Source organism: Elephantulus edwardii, unplaced genomic scaffold (assembly GCF_000299155.1).
Source record: "Elephantulus edwardii isolate Elephantulus edwardi_28Jun2011 unplaced genomic scaffold, EleEdw1.0 scaffold00178, whole genome shotgun sequence".
Taxonomy (NCBI): domain Eukaryota; kingdom Metazoa; phylum Chordata; class Mammalia; order Macroscelidea; family Macroscelididae; genus Elephantulus; species Elephantulus edwardii.
Window position 1 is genome coordinate 1,396,924 of NW_006399928.1, and position 6,861 is coordinate 1,403,784.

The window sequence follows — 6,861 nt, forward strand, 5'->3', positions numbered from 1 at the left end:
CATCTATTCCTGGGGCCTTATTTTTTGCTATTTCCTTCAAAGCAGCTTGAACTTCTTCCTTCATCACCATAGGCTCTTGCTCATATGTTGTTTCATTACATTCTTCTGTTTCTGCCAATTCCTTTTGGTACAGTGACTCTGTATACTCTTTCCATCGTCTTTTAATACTTTCTGGATCATTTCATATTCTGCCCAAAGCCTCCTTAAACCTCGAGGTTTGAATTTGTTATTCAGCTTTTGTTATTGAGCTTAGGAAATGCTAAGCAATTTTGGACTTTTTTATTTTCTGACTCCAGCTCCACATTTCATTGCAATATTTACTTTGTCTTTCCATGCTGCTTTTTGAAATCTTCTGTTCAGCTTTTTAATATCTTGAATTCTTCCCTCTGCTTTGGCTTCTTGGCACTCTAGTGCAATATTCAGAGTCTCTTCTGACATCCATTTTGGTCTTTTCTTCCTCCTCTGTCTTTGTAATGATCTTTTGTACTCTTTCTGGATGATACTATTGGTATCCCCCCACAACTCATCTGGTCTTTGCTCATTGGTGTTCAAAGCCTCAAACATGTTCCTGAGATGATTTTGAAATTCAGGTGGGGTGGATTTGATTTAATTTTCCTTAGCTTCAGCTTGAACTTGTATATGAGTAATTGGTTGTCTGTTCCACAATCAGCACCTGGACTAGTTTTCACAGCCAATAGTGAGCTTCGACAGCAGTTCTTTCCACAGATGTAATCAATCTGATTCCTACGCATACCATCAGGTGAAATCCATATGTTTCTTATAAAACATACCTGCAATGAATAAGTCATTGATTTTGCAAAATTCAATCATTCTATATACAGCTTCATTTCTGACACCAAGCCCATGTTTTCCAACTACCGATCCTTCTTCTATATTCCCAACTTTTGCATTCCAGTCACCCATCTCTGCTAATGCATCTTGATTGAATGTTCGATCGCTCTCTGACTGTAATAGTTGGTAGACACCTTCAATTTCCTCTTCTTTGGCTCTGGTTGTTGGTGCATATACCTGAATGATAGTGGTATTCACTGGACTTACTTGTATGCTTATGGATATTTCCTGTCGCTCACAATATTGTATTTCAAGACTTATCTAGAAACTACTTTTTTAACTATGAAAGCAACCCAATTTTTCTTTACCTTTTCATTTCTGGAGTAATCAATAATATGATCATCAGGCTCAAAATGTCCCATGCCAGTCCATCTCATCTCGGCAATACCTAGTATGTCAATATTTATGCATTCCATTTCTTCCTTAACAGTATCTAATTTTCCTACATTCATAGTTCTCACATTCCATGTTCCAATCACTAGTGTCTACTTACAACTGTTTCTCTTCCTTTGTATTTCCATACTTGAAAGCTCCACCTCAGTTGTCCTGTTATTCTATGTGTGTTCTATTGTACGTAGGGTTTTCAGAAGCCACCTATTTCAGAATTGGATGGCCAATCTTTCTTCCTAGTCTGACTGAATCTGAATGCTCAGATTTAGGGAAGTATCTGACAGACAAGCATTTTACGGAAAAAAGCAGATGAAAGATATTTCCCTAACTGTGTAATTAACTAATAGTTTCAATATTGTCCCTGCCCTTGACACAAGTGTCTTGACCCATTTATTTCCCTGCTACACCATTCACCAGCATCCCCTACCACTCCCATCCACTCCCTTCAACAGATAGTAAAAAAATAAAATCCAATTAATAGCAAAAGAAAAGCACTCTCCTCACTTGATAGGAGCAGCCCACTCTGTTACTTAGAGAGTGTCTATGCTTTAACAAACAAGCTGTCTTGCTGGCATTTGTATATCCTGTGTACCTGATCACTTTCTTAGTTAATATCTATGCTTTAATAAATTTACCACCCTGCTAATGCCCATAATTCCTTCTCTATTGAAGAAGGTGTTGCTCATCAGGGTAATGACGGTGAAGTTTCACCTCTTAGCTGTGTATAGGCTTTCTTGTTTAAAGTTTTCTCCTGTTATTTTATCACTTGTGTGACAGTTTATTGTACTGATGTAGCTTTTGGGTTGTTGTGATGCTGGAAGCTGTGCCACAAGGATTTCAAGTACCAGCAAGGTCACACATGGCATAAATATTGCAACAAAGCTCCTAGATTAAGACAGACCAGGTATGCATGGCCATCCATTTCCAAAATAATGAGTCTTCAAAAACCTGATGAATATCAGAGGAATAAGGATAGCTGACAGTGTTAGATGTAGAATTCAGTTGGGAAGGCACACAAATATAAGGAGAAATAGCTGGAAAAGTCCATTATAATTGGACTTTAATTGGAATAAGTTCAAGCAGGTTTTAGAAGAGGCCATGGCACCAGGGATATCATTGTTGATGTCAGATGGATTCTGGCTTAAAGTAACGAATACCAGAAAAAAATGTGTATTTATACTTTATTGATTATGCAAAGACATTTGACTACATGGATCATATCAAGTTGTGTCTGACATTGCCAAGAATGAGAATTTTAGAGCATGTAATTGTGCTCATGCAGAACCTATACCTGGATTAGGAAGCTATTGTCCAAATAGAGCAAGGGAACACTGCACGGTTTACAATTGAGAAGGGAGTGTTTCAGGGTTGTATTCTCTCTCCATAGCTATTCAATCTGTATGCTGAGAAAATTATATGAGATGCTGGACACTATGAAGAGAAGTGTGGCATCGGTGTTGGAGGGAAAATAATCAACAACCTGTGTTATGTAGATGACATGACCTTGCTTGTTGAAAGCGAGGACAACTTGAAGCACTTGATGCAGAAGATCAAGAAATGCAGTCTTCAGAAGGGATTGCATCTCAATGACAATAAAGATTCTTACCATTGGACAAATGGGAAGCATCATGTTGTATGGAGAGGAGTCTGAAATTGTGAACAGCTTCATCTTGCTTGGATCCATATTAGCACCCTTGGTACCAGTAGTCAGGAACTAAAGAAACATACTGTACTGGGAAAACCGCAAGCTCTCCAAATAATTATTGAGGAGTAATGATGTCAGTTTGAGGACTAAGGTGCATCTAATTCTGGCCATAATTTTTTAAATCACTTGCTATGTATCTGAGAGTTGAACAATGAATAAGGATGACAGAAAAAGATCTGATGCCTTTGAGGTGTGGTGTTGGACAAGAGCACTGAACATCCCATGGATGGCCAAGAGAACAAACAGATATATCTTGGAAAATGTGCAGCAGAAGTGTTCTTTGGAGGCAGGAATGATAAGGATTCATTTCACATATTTTGGGCATGTTGCTAGGAGGGGCTATTCCTTGCAGAAGAATATGATACTGGAAAGGGTGGAGAGCCGGCAAAGGAGAGGAATACTGTCAATGAGGTGGATTGACACAGTAACTGCTGTAATGTGCTCTAGTGTGTCAGGAAGTATAAGTATGGCACAGGATAGAACAGGTTCAGATCTTTTGTTCATAGGGTTGCTATGAGTTGTCCTCGACTTAATGTTACCTAACAACAACAACAACAACTTAAAGTCCATTAATTGGTACATGGAATGTATGAAGTATGAATGTAGGAAAACTGGAAGTTGTAAAAAAAAGAAATGCAACTCAAAGATTAACAATCCAGGAATCAGAGGATTAAGATGGACAGGCATGGACCATTTTGAATCAGACAATCTTATGATTTACCATGTCAGGAATGAAAAACTGAAGAACAATGGTGTTGCTTTTAAACCTAAAAAGAAAAGTGTGTATGTTATCAACACAGACAATTGTGCATGTCGTCCAGCAGCCTCGTGTGTCATCAACAGCCATAGATCTTTTCCAGTCGATTAACTAGGTACTTTGACGGGAATTATTGCCATTTCACTAGACCACCCGGGGCTTTTTAAGCTCATGTGGAAGGGAGCAGGACAGTTGGAGTAGCTCGATTGAGGCAGAGGAGCCAGTTCTGGAACAAAAACACCAAGGCTTCCAGGATTTCCATTCAGGTACTTTGAGGGGATCACTGCAGTTTTGCAACACCACGTGGTACCACTTAAGCTAAAGGAGAAGGGAGAGGGACAGATGGAGCAGTTTGAATGAGGCAGAGGAGCCAGTTCTGGAAGAGAAAAACCAAGTCTTCCTAGTTTTCCATTCAAGTACTTTGAGAACATCACTGCTATTTGGCCTGAGGCCCACAGGGAAACACAAACATTGCCATACTCTTGATCACTATATAGTTACAACGACCTAATATCTACTAAGAAAAGATTCACATAAGGTCAAGAAAGCAGCAGTCTGCCTCAGTTATCCTGAAAAAAAAAAACCACCACCAAAAAACCCCAAAACCAAACTAACCCATCTCCTAAAAAAGTAGACCAAATGAATACCCCAGGTAGAGAGAACCAGAATATGTTGATGTTGAGTTATTTGAACAGCTACAAAAGAAGATGCAAATGATGGAAGAAGCAAGTAAGAAAGCAAATACCCCAGAAACAATAGTCCAGAAGAAATATATTGATGAGGAGCAATTGGAACAGTTATGGAAGAAACTGCAAAAGATGGAAGAAAGAATTAATAGTATAGATAAAGAAGTACAAGAACTTTAAAAATCATTACAAGACAGAGAGGGTATATCCAACAAAGTACTAGAAATAACAGAAAACATGAAAATGCAATCCATAATATTAAGATCAAAGTGGCACAATTGTCCAACACACTGGTAACAAAGAGAGAGAGAGAGAGAGAACTGAAGAGATGGAACAGAGAGAGTCAATGAGTTGGAAGACAAGAGCCTCACTGAAAACACACTAGAAGAAAAATCAGAGATGAGATAAAATGAAGAAAACATTAGAATCATATGGAATGACATCAGATGGAATAATATATGTATGGTTGGAATTCCAGAACAGGGTAGTGACAGCAAAATCACTAGGAAAATTGTGAAAGAAGTACTAGAAGAAAACGTCCCAGGTATTTTAAAGAATAGTAAAGTCCACATTCAAGAAGCACAGTGAACGTAAAATAGACTAGACTCAAAAAGAAAAGCATCAAGACATGCATAGTGAAATTCTCCAAATTAAAAGATAAGGACAGAATTCTAAAAGCAGCACAAGAAAAACAAAGAGTCACCTACAAAGGATAAATAACTAGAGTAAGTTCTGATTCCTCAGCAGAAACCAATCAACCTAGAAAACAATGGAATGACATATACAGAAAGTTGAAAGAAAACAATTGCCAGCCAAAGATCCTACAACCAACAAAACTCTCCATCAAATTTGGAGGAATTAGATCCTTTGCAGAAAGGAAGGAACTTAAAGAATTTTGGAAACAAGACCAAAAGTACAACAAATTTTAAGTGAAGTTCTGCACATAGAGATGCCAAAGGAAAGTGCATGTATCATACTAACCAGAAACAACAGGAAAAGAAGCACAGCAAAATGGCAAAAGTAAAACCTTGCCTGACAACAATAACACTTAATGTGAATGTTCTAAATGAACCAATTAAGAGGAAAAAAAGGTAGCATAATGGATTAAAAAAAACACACAAAACAAAAACCCAAACATTAATATGTTGCCTATAAGAGACATCTAAAGAAAGAAGAAAAAGACTCAAAATCAAAGGCTGTAAAAAATATATACCAAGTAAATGGCAAACTCAAAAAACCAGGCGTAGCACTCCTAACCTCTGAAAAAATAGATTTCAAAATGAAAACCACCATCAAAGATAAGGAAGGACACCACATACTGATTAAAGGCACAATAAATATAACCTTGGTCAGTATTTATGCACCAAAGGATAGAACTGCAAAATATATAAAACAATGGTTAACCGAATTTAAGAAAGAAATAGACAACGCCACAGTTATGGTAGGAGATTTCAACACATGACTGGATATGTCAAGCCAAAAGAACTTAACGAAGATACAGAAGACCTAAATTACACAATCAGACAACTCAAATGTGTGGACATATTCAGGGTATTGAACCAACTGAAACTCAATTCACTTTCTTCTCAAGTACACATGGTACATTTTCCAGAACACATATTAAGACACAAAGCAATTCTGACATCCTTTATTACCTTTGGGTGGCACTGTTTATGAGTAAGACTTCCTTTTCATGACACAGGCCCTAAACTGGCAGCAATAGCTGACCCAATAATTTTGGCCATTCTCTGGTCTTTTCTCTTCCCTCTAGATCCCAGTTGTTAAAAGAGGGAAAATTTTAAATAGGTATATAACAAATAATTTTGAACAATATAATCTTTTAAGTTTAAGGCTAGAAATATTAAAAATATTATCATTTCCAATCCAGAGATACATGTTCCAATGCACTTCCTATTTTCCATAAATGGTTTTGGTAAGAAGAATATTGTAAATGTGGATACAGTTCCACTATTCCTCCTCCATGCTACGATATAGTGTTATCAGCATGAGCAGTTATAAATCCACTGCCTTCCTTACTCTAACTTAAATTTTTTAAATTAAAATTTATTATTAATTTCAGTAAAAATTTACAGAGGCTTTGGATTTCCATTCATTCACTGTTGCACATTTGTCCCCTCTCAAGCCTCCCCCCCAGAACACTACCCTCTTGGAAAAGTAAAAGAAAAATTCTTTCATTGTTTTACAAACCCTACCCCGGGTCCACTCCACCATGTAGCCATCACTCTAGACTCCTGTCATGACAGAAATACGTAATCACATATCCTTTTGAAACAGTTTTCTCCCTCATCTATTTCAGTGCAGTATACTTTATTGAACTCATCTTTCTCAGTCTCTCCCAAACCCAAGGGCAGTCCTCTTTCACAACAGTGGCACCATGCAATATTTGTCCTTTTGTGACTGGGATACTTCACTCAGCATAATGTTCTCCAGAGTCAACCATTTTGAATAAT